We start from the raw sequence: 16,933 nt of genomic DNA, 5'->3' as shown, positions 1-16,933 counted from the left end.
TCCCCCCCCACTCCCCCCTCAATTCCCCTCCCACTCCCCCCTCAATTCCCCCCCCACTCCCCCCTCAATTCCCCCACCCACTCCCCCCTCAATTCCCCCCCACTCCCCCCTCACACTCCACTCCAATTCCCCCCACCCCCCCACTCCAATTCCCCCCACCCCCCACTCCAATTCCCCCCACTCCAATTCCCCCCACCCCCCCACTCCAATTCCCCCCACCCCCCCACTCCAATTCCCCCCACTCCAATTCCCCCCACCCCCCCACTCCAATTCCCCCCACCCCCCCACTCCAATTCCGCCCACTCCCCCACTCCAATTCCCCCTCACTCCCCCACTCCAATTCCCCCTCACTCCCCCCTCAATTATCCCCACTTAAATTTCTCCCTCTCAATTCCCTCCCCCCACTCCCCCCACATCCCCACTCCCCCCCCTCCCCCCACACCCCCACTCCCCCCCCTCCACCCACTCCCCCCCCCCTCCACCTCCCCCATCCCCCCTTTCTCCGCCCCGCCTCCCCCCTCAATATTCCTCCATCTCGTCCCAAACTCCTGCTTGCTTAACTTGTCGGACAGACAGCGTTGATGATGTGCAAAGTAACTGATGTTAACTGTGGAATGGATTAGAACATTGGCTGTCCTTCGAGATAATGGGAACTGCAGATCCTGGAGAATCCGACATATACAAGGTTTGGAGCTGGAGGAACACAGCAGGCCAAGCAGCATCAGAGGAGCAGGAAAGCTGACTCGCCCAAAACGTCAGCCTTCCTGCTCCTGAGATGCTGCTTGGCCTGCTGTGTTCATCCAGCTCCACACCCTGTTAGCTGTCCTTACTCCGTCTGGCGTACAGGAGACTCCAAAACCACAGTGGTGGATCCTTCTGAACAGCCCACTGGGACAATTAGTGATGAGTAATAAATATGGCCCCAGCCAGCGATGCCCACATGCCATGAATGAATAAAAAAAGAATAATTTCAGCTGTGATCATATGGAGCAGCAGAGCAGGTTTGAGGGGGTGAATCCTGCTCCTAATTTATGTGCACTAATGTATACTTCGATACTCATTCGAAAGATTTTTTTGTAATTTTGTGGCAGCAAGAGGGCAAGTACCTATGCTATCAAAGATTAAGAATGTGTATAGACATCAGCCCCATCCCTTGCCAGCTCATCCCGTTAACCTCCAATTTGAACAAAAGTTCATCGGACCCAAGACATTAACTCTGCTTTCACTCTCCACAGATGCTGTCAGACCTGCTGAGTTTCTCCAGCTATTTCTCTTTTTGTTTCTAACCTTCAGTCCAGGCTCTCACAAGAATCGTTAGCAACTGTGTCTGCAGGACTTGAAGGGGTTGTAATGGCGTGGGGAGAGGAGTTCTGTGACTGTATATTTGCACCCATTCCCTCAGCATGTCAATGCCAGTATCAATCTCGGTTTGTGTCAGAAATTCCACAGCCTCCCTCTTTCCCTCTCCTCCCAAAACTCTAGCTCGTTTTCCTCCCCCCCCCCCCCGAACCTCCATACTTTCCTCTCCTCTCTCCAAATCTCCTGCTTGCTTTCCTCCCCTTCTCTTTATCCCACACTCTCCAAATCTCCTGCTCGCTTTCCTCCCCTTCTCTCTCTCTCCTCCCAGCCAGAGCCCCTTGTGACCTGAATTACAAAAGCAGAGCTGACTGGTGATTGCACGGCGTCTGAGTGGTTTTGCTGCCGTTGCTAGGACATAGCGAGAGAGGGAAAAAAATTTTTTTTCTCCCTCCGTTTTTCCCCCCTAACAATACAAGAAGAAAAGTGACAGCCACGTCCAGCGCGCGTTCTTAAAGCTTTTCCCGAAGAAGTTTCATCATTTTATTCTGCCCTCCCTGTCTCCCGTGTGCTAACATAGAGAGAAAAAGACCGGGAGGGGGTGGGAGGATGGCTTTGGACTTTCGTTAGTGACCAGTCCTTCGGATCCTATCGACTCTGTCTCGGCGTCACTTTAATGTGGGAATTTTAACGCTGACTGACAGTCACTGGCAGTTTCCATGGGCTGTTTGTCCACCCAGACTTCGGATTACATGTTCATTTAGAACTATAGTCACTGCAAGATCCTGGAACGTTGTTACAGTGTCCAGAAATGGTAAATCTCTCTCTCTCTCTTTCTTTTGTGTTTTGTGAAATTTGTAATTTTTTCCCCATCTGGTAATTTGCTGGGTTGTATTCGAAGCTGTGCAAAGATCCTAGTGTGTGTGTGTGAGAGAGACAAGCCTGCAGGATTGGGTGATGACTATCAATGTCCACAGTAGCCTCAGTATTATAGCCCCCATTCACCTCAACCTTTAGCTGACCTTGGCACTGAATATGTCCCAGACTTGGGGGATGGGTAGAGAGTGACACCTTTTCTCCCCCATTAGTGGTTGATGAGGACTCACACTACTGTCCTCATTCTTATCCCCTCCTTCCCAGCTGATCCCCCCCCTCACCCCTGTCCTCACTTTCCACACCACCAGCCTCCATGTTCAAAGCTTCATCCCTCGTCACCTCCAGCACAGTGCCACCAACCAGACATGTACTACCCTCTCTTCTGCTGTTGGCATTCCGCAGGGACCATTCCTTCTGAGTCCGTGATCTGATTCCCCTATCACTCCCTTCATCGTCCCTCTGTGGCTTCTTTCCCTGCGATTGCAGAAGGTATGACACTTGCCCATTTACTTCACTATCCACTGGCCCACATACACCCTCGCGCACACACAAACACCTTCCAGGTGAAGTAGCTTTTAAAAACTGAAAGATCCGCAGATGCTGTAAATCAGGAACAAAAACAAAGTTGCTGGCAAAGCTCAGTAGGTCTAGCAGCATCTGTGAAGGAAGAAACAGGTTTAACATTTTGGGGTCTGGTAACCCTTCCTCAGAATTGACATTCTGCAGGGACCATTCCTTCTGGGTCCATGATCTGATCCCCCATCACTCCCTTCATCATCCCTGAGTTTTGGGGAAGGGTCACTGGACCCGAAATGTTAACTCAGTTTTTTCCTTCACAGATGCTGCCAGGCCTGAAGTAGCTTTTAACTTGTGCATATTTCAATCTGGTCTACTGTATCCATTGCTCACATTGGTCTTCTCAATGCTGATGAAGCCAAACGCAGACTGGGTGACTTGCTTTTTCAGCTAAACTCATCCTGATCTCCTAGTTCCTTGCCTTTTCAAAATAAACTCCCTTGCTGTCAAGCTAACATTTTTGTCCTAGGCTAGCTGCAGTGTTCTAGCAAAGTATAACATAAGTAGAGGAACACCATTTTCTGCTAAGGCACTTCACAGTCTTCAGAATTCAACACTGAATTCAACAACTTCAGACCATTTTAAATAAAATGCCCCTCACTCAGTGATTACATTAATTGGGTTTGCTGTCAGCAGGTCTGATCTGTTTTCTGCTATCAACACTCATTCTTCGCTGTATCGTTCCTGTTCTACCATTAATGCTGCCTTCACCTTTTGCTCTGGGCATTCTCACCATTGGTTCCAGTGGTGCTCATAGGATCATCGAACCTACTAGAATATGGACGCAGGCGATTTTGTTGGCTGAGTCTGCACAGACCCTCTGAACAAGCATCCCACCAAGATGCACCACCCTACCCAGGACCCCATATTTATCATACCTAGCCTGCACATCCTTGGACACTATATTGGGCAATTTCCATTGTCTAATCCACCTAACCTGCACATCTTTGGACTGTGAAAGGAAACTGGAGCATTATGAGGAAACCCACGCAAACAAAGGCAGAACATTCAAACTCCACACAAACAGTCACCTGAGGATTGAATTGAACCCGGGTCCCCTGGTGATGTGAAGCAGCATTGCTAACCACTGTGCCGCCCTGCTACTGAAGTTCAACAGTGTCAGACCATGAATTATGCCCTCCATTTTTTAAATTAAAATTCCCCCCCTCCCCCTCCCCCAGTGACTACTTTATTTGGGTTTGATCTCAGCTGAGCTGACCTATTTTCTGCGATTAACACCCATTCTTTATCTATATCGCTTCTCTCTTTGCAGTGACACTCCCTTTGTCTTTAGCTCTGGACATCAGTTCCATTGGTCCTCCGTGCCTTTCATCAGCATCATAAAAACAATCACCTTCCAGCCCTTTTCCCTTCCAAAGAAGATCGATATTGAACTCAAAACATTAAATTTGTTTCAAATGTTGCCAGGTCTGCTGAGTTTCTCTAGCACTCTGCTTTTATTTCAGATCTGCAATACTTTCCTTTTATTAGAGAGGGACTTTCAGTGTTTTTGGGGAGAATAAGGGAGTCTAATTTTCATTTTCATGCTTAGTCATTCCGCAGTGAAATCAGGGGAAAAATTGCATTTACACATCACCTTGCAAGACTGTATGGACTTCACAGCAAATAATGTGCTCCTGAAATATAATTATTGTAATATAGGAAATGAATCAGCCAATTTGTGCACATCATAAATACTGAAGTGGTAATAACCAGAAAATCTGTTTGGTGATGTTGATTGAGGGCTGAATGTTTGCCCAGGACGTGGAGGTGAACTCCCCTGCTCTTCTTCAAACTGGTGCCATTCTTGGTCCTTTTGAGAAGAAAGGCAAGGCTTTGATTTAATGTCTCACAGTGCCTCTGACTGTGTAGCACTCCCTTGGCGCAGTGCTCAGTCTATCAGCTGGGACTCCAGTGCTTAAGCCCTGGAGTGGGATTTGAACTCAAAACCCTTTAAGTCTCAAGGTGAGGCCTACCAACTGAAGCACAAATCAACAGTTACCTTCACCCCTAAAAGTAACTGAAGTTATCACAACCCAATGGCCCTGTCTCTAAAGTGCTTGCCATGCACGTGCTTGGTGCGATCAGTTGGCAATGAAATCTTTTACAGTCACATAGCCTGAGGTGGAGCCTGTTCAGCTTTCCTTGGCAACATGCTCAAGATGGCCGCCTGCATGTCTTGCATTTGCTCCATGTCCTTGCCTCCTGCCCTCTCTCAAAGGCACACTCCAAAAGTCAACTTGGCCTCATTGGTGATGCCAGCTCTCCTGCCTCCTGTTTCTCTCCTGCCTCCTGTTTCTCTCCCTGCATCAGAGAAGAGGGGGTAGGCAGCTTGCCAATACATCCCTGATCCTCAGGTATCCTTAAATCAACAATTATTGAAATGGAGATAACACAGTGTGGATCTGGAGGAAGACAGCAGGCCAGGAAGCATCAGAGGAGTAAGAAAGTTGAAGTTTCGGGTCAGGACCTTTTGTCAGAAGTCCTGACACGAAACATCAGCTTTCCTGCTCCTCTGATGCTGCCTGGCCTGCTGTGTTCCTCCAGCTCCACACTGTGTTGTCTTCAACTCCAGCATCTGCAGTTCTCATTAATTCTTGAAGTAGAACTCTGATATCTGACAGATTGTACAACTGAATTGTAACTTGCATTGAGATAGCTCCTTTAACATAGTAAGCTTTTCACAGGAGTCTTCTCAAGTGGCGCTTAACACCCAGCTCCTTAAGCAGATATTAAGACAGTTGATCAACGAGGTAAGTTTTTAAAATTTGCTTGTGGGATGTGGGTGTTGCTGTCTGGGCCAGCATTTATTCCCCATCCCTAATTGCCCCCAAAGAAGGTGGTGGTGGTGAGCTGTTTTCTTGACCCACTGCAGTTCATTTGGTGTAGGGGCACACACAATGCCATTAGGGAGGGAATTCCGGGAATTTGACCCAGTGACACTGCAGGAATGGTGATATATTTTCAAGTCAGGACAGTGAGTGGCTTGGAGGGGAACTTGCAGGGGGATGATAGTCCTATGTATCTGCTGCCCTCATTTTTCTTTGCAGGTTTGGAAGGTATCACCAGAGGAGTCTTGGTGTGTTTTTAAGGAAGTCTTAAAGAAGGAGATAGTGGAAGAATGAGAAGATCTTGGGGTGTTGTAGGAGCCAAAGAAGGTTAGAGATGGTTGGTGGTTGGGGGGGGGAAGAGGAGGAGGATGTTGGGTGGGGAAGGTGTGCCACAAAGGCATTTGAATGCGAAGATGAGAATTTTGAATTCTCACACAAGTACGTTTGATGTTGGGCTTTTGAACTATATTTTAAAGATTGAAACTTTCTTCTTTACGCAGTGGAAGTTTTGCTGTTGAGGGGCTGTCTCTTGGCAGCAGTATGAACGCAGGGGAATCAAGATGACTGGAAACTAAAATAGTGTTCAGGTTGTCTCCTGAACCTCAAGAGGAGTGACTAGGATAGGGCAGGTTTGTCAAGATGGTTCATCAGCCGTAGATGTACCCAGCTTGGTCTGTTGCTGTTTTATCAGGTCAGAATGCAGCAAGGTGGAAAGACAGGATTCCTGATGGGTTGTTCAGGTTGGTGTCGGTCCTCGACTCCCAGGGCAGACTGGAGGTGAAAGAGACAGAGGAACTGGAATGGAGTAGGGAAGCAATGGGATTAGCTGGAATGTGCGCTGTCTTTAAATTGTCAGTTACTCTTTGTGCAGAGGTTGGGGTCCGACACAACAGCAAGGTAGTGTTTGCAGTAATGATGTTGGATTCAAATCCCCTCCATAGCCCTGTACCTTCCTGACCTTCTATAAGGCTCAGCAATACTGCATTCCTCCAATTCTGGCCTCCTTTCTTTGTAACCGGTTATAGCCATCAGAGATATGCGTTCCTCCAATTTTCCTATCTTTGCATTTGCATTTATCCATCATCTACAAGGCACAAGTCAGGAGTGTGATGGAACACTTCCCCACTTGCCTGGATGGGTGCAGCTCATGCAACACTTGAAACTCGACACCATCCAGGACAAAGCAGCGCCCGCTTGATAGGCACCACATCCACAAACATTGACTCCCTCCACCTCCTATGCAGCAGTGTGTATCATCTACATATGGAATTAAGAAATTCACCAAAGATCCTCAGACAGCACCTTCCAAACCTTATGATCATTTCCATCTAGAAGGACAAGGGCAACAGATACATGGGAACACCACCCCTTATATGTTCCTCTCCAACCCACTCACCATCCTGACTTGGAAATATATCACCATATCTTCAGTGTCATTGGGTCAAAATCCTGGAATTCCTTCCCTAAGGACATTGTGGGTCTACCTACAGCAGGAGGACTGCAGTGATTTAGGAAGGCAGCTCGCCACCACCTTCTCAAGGGGAAGTTAGGGGTAGGCAATAAATGTTGGCCCAGCCGGTAATACCACATTCTATGAAATAATAATACAAACAAAAACTACTCAAAGATCTGTGAATTCTCCAGGTATCATTGTTTAAAAGTCAGGGGTCTCTGATGTAATGCTTAACTCTGAAGGTCATGAATCTTTTGAATGGTTCCTCAAAAGGTGGTGAAAGCAGAGTCTTTGAAAATTTTTAGGATGAAGGTGAATAGTTCCTTGTTAAGCAAGGGGCTGAAATGTTGTGAGGAGCGGATGGGAAGGTGGACTTGAGGTTGCAATCAAATCACCTGTATCGTATTAAAAATGGCAGAGCAGGCCTGAGGGGCTGAATGGCCTACTCCTACTCCTTGTTCATGTGCAAGTCTTGTTTTTGTCTCAAAAATACAAAGAAAGAGTCCAGCCATGCTCCAGAAGTGTGAATTCTGAGGCATTACACATTTGTCCTAGTCTTTGACTAGGACCAGGTAGAGATCATATACCTCCTGCTTGAGGTGTTGGTTCCAGAAGAAAAACTTTCAGGATGACTTTAAACTTTTTTTTGTGAATTATCTCTGTAAAAATTCCTTTCACAAAGATACGTATGAAATAGGGTTAGGCCATTCTGCCCTTCAGTTCTGCACTGCTATTGACAAAATTATGGCTCATCTGATGTGTGCCGTCAGCTGCACTTTCCAGCCGACTTCCAGTGTCCCTTGCCCCTCCCCCCAACCTTGTTGATCAAGTATCTTCTCCTTAGTATTCTCTGGGGAAGTGAGTTCTACCCTCTGAGGTAAACGTTATTCCTCACCTCTGCCTTAAATGGTAAGCCCCATATTTTAAAACTGTGCCTCCTAGCTCTAATCTCTCACAGGGGCAAACATCATCTCAGCATCCACACTGTCAAGTTCTCACGGGGTTCCCTAGTTCAAAACTAGAGGGTATATTTTAAGATGAGAGGAGAAAGATTTAAAAGTGACCAGAGGGGCAACTTTTTCACACACAGACAGTGGTTCATGTGTGGAATGAACTGCCAGAGGAAGTGGTGGATGCAGTTACAACATTTAAAAGACATTTGGGTGTGTACATGAATAGAAAAGGTTTAGAGGGATGTGGGCCAAATGCAAGCAAATGGGACTAGTTTAGTTTGGGAAAAAAACCTGTTTGGCATGGATGGGTTGGACTGAAGAGTCAAACAGCACAGAAGCAGACTCTGTCTTATGTTTCTTTAGGGCTACCTCTCATTCTTCTAAAGTCCAATAGATACAGGTCTAACGTTTCCATTAGAATCATTCAGTCATGACTTTGGAGGAAGCCGTTTCGGAAAAGATGTACCACGACACTGCTGAGTATGGAAGGTTTAAGTTATAGAGAGAGGCCAGATAGTCTGGGATTTTTTTTTCCACCGGAGCATTGGAGATTGAGAGGTGGCCTTGTAGAGGTTTATAAAGTCATGAGGGGTATAGATAGGGTAAATGGTAGTTTTTTTTTCTTAGGATGTGATTTTGAGGGGCACATTTTTAAGGTGACAAGACAGAGATTTAAAAAAGACATGAGGCCTATTTTTGACACAGAAGATGGTTTACGTTGGAGAGAACTTCCTGAGGAAGTGGTGGATGTGGGCACAATTACAACGTTTAAAAGACATTTGGATAAGTACATGTATAGGAAAGGTTTGGAGGGATTTGGGCCAGGTGCAGGCAGGTAAGACTGGGTTGGTTTGAGATTATGTTTGGCATGGACTAGTTGGACCAAAGGGTTTGATTCTGTGCTATAAGACATTATAAGTCTACACAGGCTCTCTATAGCCAGTCTCATTTCCCACCAGTCCATCCCCGTAGCTCTGCAAATTCATTTCCCTCAAGTGCCTATCCAATTTCCTTACAAAATTATTGAATGTGTTTGCTTCCACCCATCTCATAGGCAACGAATTCCAGGTAATTACCACTCACAGCATGGAAAGAAAAGTTTCTTTTCTCTCATTTTTCTCCCGCCCAAAACCTTAAATCCAAATCCCACCACCAATCCTTGCACATCAGGGAATGAGGAGAGCAATTTTTATTCTGACCACCTTATCTAACCCTAACATCACCGTATAAGCTTCCAATGAAACCCCCCACTTCCCCTTTGGCCCAAGATTGACCTCCACTTCTCCAGCCCAACCTAGCAACTGAAACCCCTCAGTCCTGGAACTGCTCTGATCTTTGCCCTTTATGTCCCCTCAGGAGGGGCTCACAATCCTTTCTCAAGTGCTGACCAGATGGGGTGTGGTATTCTAGCTGCATCCTACACAATACTAAAGGAAATTAAAAGCTTGAATATCTTGAAAAGCTTGAATGGCACGTTGGCTCAGTGGTTATCACTGCTCCCTCTGCTAGGGACCTGGGTTTGATCCCACCCTCAGGCGGCTGTGTGAAGTTTGCACGTTCTCTTCAGTGTCTGCATGGGTTTCCACTGGGTGCTCCAGTTTCCTCCCGTAGTCCAAAGATGTGCAGGCTAGGGTGGACTGGCCATGCTAAATTGCCCATTGTGTTCAGGGATGTGTAGATTAGGTGGATTATAGGGGAATGGATCTGGGTGGGATGCTCTGAGGGTTGGTATGGACTTGTTGGGCTGAAGGGCCTATTTCCACTACTGTAGGGATTTTGTGATTAGTCATTGTCAATGTAGGATATGGGTTGGATCTAGGTCGGATGCTCTTCAGAGGGTGCAGACTTCATGGGCTGAATGGCCTGTATTTGCACTGTAGGAATTCTATGATCTGTGACATTTGGAAAAGTATTATTGTATATCAGAGCAAACATCGGGCAGCAGTGCTGTGGAGTCAAGTACCTTGTTCAGTTTAAGGATGGGAACACTTGGGTCTCGCACTGATGGTATTTCTGAATGCACTGGATGGCTTGGTCATTTATAAATACGTTCGCTTTTTTTAACATTTTTGTACTAAACAGCCTCTGCTGAACTGAAATTACACTGGCTGGGTTTTAATGTGAAACATGAGTGTTTAATAGTGGAGGAGGAGTGTAAATACCCTAAAATGGGATGGATTTTTCTGCACTCTAGCCACACGACCCTGAGTTAAAAGGCTGAACACAACAGAAAGGGCGAACTGTTTTAAATTGAGTGGTTGATGTGCTAATGGTGATGTTGCTGGTGATTTTGATTTGATTTATTGTTGTCACATGTACCTAACTACAGTAAAAAGTATTGTTTTGCGAACAATGTAGGCAAATCATAGCAAACAAGGATATACAGATAGCGAGTTTTGAGAAGATGTGTAGCTCAGGTTGAGGTTCTGGATGTAAGTTTGCTCGCTGAGCTGGAAGGTTCGTTTTCAGACGTTTCATCACCGTTCTAGGTAAAATCATCAGTGAGCCTCCGGTGAAGCGCCGGTGTTATGTCCCGCTTTCTATTTGTGTTTAGGTTTCCTTGGGTTGGTGATGTCACTTCTTGTGTTGATGTCATTTCCTGTTTTTTTCTCAGGGGATGGTAGATGGGCTCCAAATCAATGTGTTTGTTGATGGAATTCTGGTTGGAATGCTATGCTTCTAGGAATTCTCGTGCGTGTCTCTGTTTGGCTTGTCCTAGGATGGATGTGTTGACCCAATCAAAGTGGTGACCTTCCTCATCTGTGTGTACGGATACTAGTGATAGTGGATCATGTCTTTTTGTGGCTAGTTGATGTTCATATCACTCATATCCTTACATACAGATGAGGAAGGACACCACTTTGATTGGGACAACACATCCATCCTAGGACAAGCCAAACAGAGACATGCACGAGAATTCCTAGAAGCATAGCATTCCAACTGGAACTCCATCAACAAACACATTGATTTGGAGCCCATCTACCACCCTCTGAGAAAAAAACAGGAAATGATATCACCAATGCAGGAAATGACATCAACACAAGAAATGACGACACCAACCCAAGGAAACCTAAACACATAAATAGAAAGCGGGACATAACACCAGCGCTTCACTGGAGGCTCACTGATGATGTTACCTAGAATAGTGACAAAACGTCTGAAAATGAACCTTCCAGCTCAGCGAACAAACTTACATCCAGGATATACACAGCATGAGGTGCTTCCAGTGAGGCATACAAGGTTACACTGCACAAGGAGGTGCACGAAGCAAGATCGACATTAGATTTGAAATTAGAGAGGTCCATCCGGCAGTCTAATAACAGCAGGGGAGAAGCTGTTCTTGAACCTGTTGGTGCTTGTGTTCAAGTTTGTACAATTCCCAAGTTAAAAATGGGGCTTGTATTTAAATAGCACCTCAGCACATTAACGTACCTCAAACTGCTTGAGTCAGTGGCCTGGTCAAGTGTCTTTATTGTTCTGGGGCACAATGCCATCTTTGCCCAGCATCAAACAATGAGATGATTGACGAGTTTTTGGTGTTGGTTGAGGGAGGAATGGTGAAGTGGACATCAGGGAGAGAACCCTCTACATGTTTCTACGCATTATTGGTTGTGGCTTACTTGGTAGCACTCTCATCTCTGAATCACAAGATTTCTGCGTTTGAATTGCACCTTTTCAGCATGCATACCAAGTGTGACGTACTCAGCACAGCACCAAGGAGGTGCTGCACTGTTGGAAATGCTGGCTTTCAGGTTTGAACTAAAGACAGCAGAAGCTCTGTTTGCCTGCTTAGGGAGATGTGAAAGATTAGAGATAGTGGGAACTGCTGATGCTGGAGAATCTGAGATAACAAGGTGTAGAGCTGGATGAACGCAGCAGGCCAAGCAGCATCAGAGGAACAGGAAAGCTGACAGTGGGTCCAGACCCGAAACGTCAGCCTTCCTGCTCCTCTGATGCTGCTTCGCCTCGGTAAAAGACTAGAATATTGTTTCAAAGAAGATTTGGGTGTTATCCCTGGAATCCTGGCCAATCAACATTCTCTTGTATTTATACAAGTTAAGAGCAAAATTCTGTGGATACTATAAATCTAAACGCAGAGATTGCTGGAGAAACTCAGCAGGTCTGGCAGCATCTTTGGAGAGAGAAACAGAGTTAATGTTTCAAGTCCAGTATGACATTTCTTCAGAATTCTGAAGAAGACTTCTGAGAGATATGAGGAAGATGCAAAATATGAACATTCTTCCTCTCTCCACAGATGCTGCCAGACCTCCTGAGTTTCTCCAGCACTTTGTGCATCTTGGAATTTGTTGCCTTCTGCATTTTTCATGTTATATTCAGCAGCTGTACTTCAAATGTCATCATGGATATGGGCCAAATGCAGACAAGTGGGAGTAGTTTAGTTTGGGAAACTTGGCATTGACGAGTTGGACCGAAGGGTCTGTTTCCGTGCTGTATGAGATTTCGGATGGTCGTGACAGCTGCAAAACAAATGCAGGTCTTTATTGCTCTCTCGGATGTGTCATGAGGCCTTTGCTTCCACCGAAACAGTCAGAATTTTGAAGGTCTCATCTTCCCATGAAAGTGAAACCCTTGCTTTGTTCTGCATGGTTAGCTGAGATTATGTGCTGAAATCCTGGAATGGGGCCGAGGCAGAGACAACTGAGCCAGACTGAGAGTAAAAAGCACAAAGCTACCACCTTTCTTTTTACAAATGGCTTCTCCTGTGGATCTAGCCCAGGGCCTTGCCTTCCTGCCGTAACCCTGTCCCACCTCGCTCCTTTGCACGTGCTCCATTAATGTAACAACTGAGCAACAAACCACAAACCTGTTACGTCCCTGTCGCACAACTGATCAGGAAAGCTATGGACTGACACAATGTGGAGAGATGGGATTTGTCTTGGGGCTAAAGGGATCAAAGCATATTGGGGGAGAAATGGGAACAGGGCACTGAGATAGATAATCAGCCATGATCACATTGAATGGTGGAGTAAGCTGAAAGGGCTGAATGGACTACTCTTTCTATTTTCCATGTTTCTACGTGTCACCAGTGAGAGTGTAAGTTTGTAACCCGGGAATTTGGTCATGGAGGAATATGTCCTTTGTAGCTCTTCTGGAAATTTTGAGGCTTTGTCTATCTGAATTTCCTAACTCATTTGTTCATGTAAAGTTACCAGAGAATGGGGTTGCTATCTCATTAGATAGATAGAGAGAGAGAGACAGACAGCTGGTTAACCTCAGGGTCACCACCACAGAAGCTTGAGAGGAAGTGTCTTTCACGGTAACCTCAGCCGATGGGGGAATTGAACCCATGATATTGGCATCTCTTTGCATCACAAACCAGCCATCCAGCTGACTGAGCTATCCAGCCCCTGTTCATATGGACCCTCTTCTCTTGTTCGGCCTTTGTTCTGTGTATCTGGTCCTGCCCTTGCCTGCTCACTCACCTCCGTTGAAATCTAGATTCAACCAGTTATTTCTAACATCACTATTTCTCTGGCCCTCTGAAATTTGTAGGCACCTTTGTCTGTCCCCCACAAAACCTACATTTCCCCTGTGAAATGAGGAGCATCAGACGATAAATTAGAAAGTGATGGCTAAACTATCTCCCTTTTTATTCCTCCTGCCGTCTTGTCTGTCTTCTGCACAATGGACCTTGACCTTTCACCTGGAGCTCCTTAGTAAATGAGAAAGAGTAATTTATCGGGCCTTTTGCTCCCAGATGGTCTGATGCTTTTTGCTAGTGGAGATGGGGAGGGAATTCTGTTTGTTTTTAATGGACATAGGCGAATATACAGACAGACTGCGGAAACTTTAAGATGCAGACCCTAATCCTTGGTGGTTAATGGCTCTCTACAGTAGTGGATAGCTATATTTGTCTGTGGCTAGCTCAATGTGTACAAATGAAATAAATTGAACTAAATTGAGTACTAATGATTCCTTAAATTGGTACATTGAGGGGAAGTTGCTGTTCAGCCCAGTTCTGTAAACTGGAGCAACTTGTGAAATGCAGTGAAGCCAGTTGTCCAAAGACAAGCAAAGATGAAGAATTCATTGATGAAGATGGATTCTGGTAAAGGATATTGGCGGTCCATCCCCAGAACCCATGGGGACCACTCCAAAGTCTTTGCATTTATATGGCGCCATTCACAGGGTGCTACCCCGTGACCTTTACAGCCTACTGCCTACATTCTGAAATGTGGGAAAGTGCAGCACCAGTCTGTACGAAGCAAGATCCCAGAAGCGCCCTTCCATCATGTTGGTTGGAAGATAAATACCAGCCAAGACATTGGTGCAGAACTTTTTTGTTCATTGTATCCTTAGGGTCATGGGATCCTTCACATCCACCTGGAAGGATAGCTGTGGCCTTGTTTGGGCTGTAACTTGCCAGAAAGACTTCCATCCCAGTGGCACTGTGTTCCCCGGTATGTGTTCAAGGGGTGCCTTGGCCTAATATTTGTGACTGAGTTGCTGGATTGAGCCTGCAACCTCCTGACTTTGAAGTGAGAGTGCCACTCACAGCCAGAACTGGCACTTAGAGGTTCCTACCTGTCCTTACCCCTTAGCAACCAAACTGTTTGGAAATAGTTCTCTTCTGACAGGATTCTGGGGTCTGACAGAGAGCCAGCGTTTGGACTTGGAGATCCGCTCAGGATCAGTAGATTCCCTTCAGTACTGCTGAGCTACTATTACAATGTACCTGCGGAACTGGATAGTGAGTAGAGGACCGGGCATTGCAGCAGACCTGACTTTACGTTACTTGCATATTATGGCAATAATTAGGGCAGGACAGTGGTGTATTGATCCAGCGCTCCAGACTAATGCTGAAGGAAACTGGTTCAAATACCACCAACAGCAGATGGTGGCCTTTGAATTTAATCAATACAATTTGAAAACCAGTCCCAGGGATGGTGACTGTGAAGCTATTATTTATAGGGTGGCATGGTGGCTCAGTGGTTAGCACTGCTCCCTCACAGGACCAGGGACCGGGGTTCGATTCCATCTTTGGATGCCTGTATTGAGTTTGCACATTCTCCCTATGGCTGCGTGGGTTTTCTCCCACAGTCCAAAGATGTGCAGGTTAGGGTGGATTGACCATGCTAGATTAACCATAGTGTCCAGGGATGTGCAGGTTAGGTGGACTAGCCATGGGAAGTGCAGGGTTACAGAGATAGAATAGGGGAGGAGGGTCTGTATGGGATGCTCTTCAGTGGGTCAGTGTAGACTCAATGGGCCAAATAACCTAACTTCACACTGTAGGAATTCTATGATTATTGTAAAAACCCATCAATAATGCTGTTAAGGAAGGAAATCTTCCATCCTTACCTGGTTTGGCTTACACGTGACTCCAGACCCACAGCAATCTGGCTGACTCGTAGCTGCACTCTGAAATGGCCCAGGCAAGTCTCTCAGTTCAAGGGCAATTAGGAATGAGCAACAAACGCTGTACTTACCAATGACGTCCACATCTCCTGAACAAATAGAAAATATGTGGAGTCTAGTGCGATGGGTGCAACTTAATACAATGGTGAGAACAGCTGCTGTGCTAGGATTTGTCCTTCCCACCATTCACTCTTTTTTAAGTTGACATGGGTTCGTGGAGGGGAGGACCGATAGAAAAGATGTTGTTAAACTTGAAAGGGTTCAGAAAACCTTTCTAAGGATTTGAAGGGTTTGAGGTAAAGAGAGAAAGTGAATAGGCTGGGGCTAGTTTCCCTGGAGTGTTGGAGGCTGAGGGGTGACCTTACAGAGGTTTGTAATATCACAAGTGATATGAATGGGATGAATAGCCAAGGTGTTTTCCCCAGTATAGGGGAGGCCAACCCTAGAGGTTTACGGTGAGAAGGAAAAGATGTAAAAGGGACCTGAGGCGCAACCTTTTCACACAGATAGTGGTGCATGTATGGAATGAGCTGCCAGAGAAAGTGGTGAAGGCTGGTACAGTTACAACATTTAAAAGGCGTCTGGACGGGTACATGACTAGGAAGGGTTTAGTGGGATATGGGTAAAATACTAGCAAATAGGTCTTGATTAATTTAGGATATCTGGTAGGCATGGATGAGTTGGATTGAAGGGTCTGTTTCTGTACTGTACATCTTTATGACTCTTAAGTCTTTGCATTGCAGGACATGTAGCTGTCTGGGATTACCTCGGAATTGCTAGCAATTAACACTGGGTACATTGATGAGCTAACCTGGGCGAAAAATCACAGGCAGCTTCCAAGAAAATTGGAGGGTGGGTGCTATCGCTCAGTATTTTTGTCTTGCTGGCAGTAAGCAGTCAGGTGACAAAGCCTCCAGGAATACCTCCCCTAATCAAAAATAACTTGTATTTATAAGCTTTTCATGACTACTGGCTATCTCAAAGTGCTCTGTAACCAGTTAAACATTTCAGTGATGTGTGGTAATTCTTGTAATGCAGGAGACATGGCAGCCAATTTGTGGACAGCAAGCTCGTACAAACAGCAATGAGTCAACAATCAAGTGATCTTGCTTTAGCGCTGTTGACTAAAGGATAAAGATTGGTCAGGAGTCCAGGGAGAACTCCATCAGTTGTCTGTTACATCCAAGTCAAGCCTGCAGATGGGGCTCAGTTAAACATCTCTACCAGAATGCAACATCCCCAACAGGACAGCACTGCCCCTTCTTCCCCACCTCCACCATACTGCCCAGGAGTACCACCTTTCTCACTGAGCCCTGGAGTGAGACTCGAACCTGGAACCTTTTGTGGTGAGGGTGTTGTGAGCCACAGTTGACAGGAGTTGACAACCCTGAACAATAGGAGAAGGGAGGTCCGGAGACTCTAGCTACTAAAGAATAGGTGTGTATTCCAGGAAGAACCTGTTGGTTTTTTTAAATTATTCATTCACGGGATGAGGGTGTCGCCACTCCTAATTGCCAAGTGGGCAATTAAAAGTCAACCTCATTGCTGTGGACCTGGAGTCACATGTC

The 16,933-nt window shown here is 46.0% G+C and overlaps 1 protein-coding gene across 7 annotated transcripts in view; it reads left to right on the top strand.

Annotated features, from left to right (window-relative positions):
* Positions 1-16,933, top strand: part of npas1 (neuronal PAS domain protein 1) — a 392,502-nt gene that overhangs the window by 47,315 nt on the left and 328,254 nt on the right. Inside the window, exons 1-2 of one of the 7 annotated variants that reach the window (XM_048522246.2) lie at positions 1,773-2,110; positions 16,404-16,802. The exons of 4 other annotated variants lie outside the window; for them this stretch is intronic. The gene's annotated coding sequence lies outside the window, so the exon portion shown is untranslated. Of the gene's footprint in view, positions 1-1,772; positions 2,111-11,673; positions 11,738-16,403; positions 16,803-16,933 lie in introns of those variants that run through there. 2 more of the 7 variants (XM_048522245.2, XM_048522248.2) reach the window with 2 other exon arrangements.

Source organism: Stegostoma tigrinum, chromosome 39, assembly GCF_030684315.1.
Source record: "Stegostoma tigrinum isolate sSteTig4 chromosome 39, sSteTig4.hap1, whole genome shotgun sequence".
Taxonomy (NCBI): Eukaryota; Metazoa; Chordata; class Chondrichthyes; order Orectolobiformes; family Stegostomatidae; genus Stegostoma; species Stegostoma tigrinum.
Note: the sequence above shows the minus strand (reverse complement) of the source record. Positions and strands in the feature narration are given on the sequence as shown.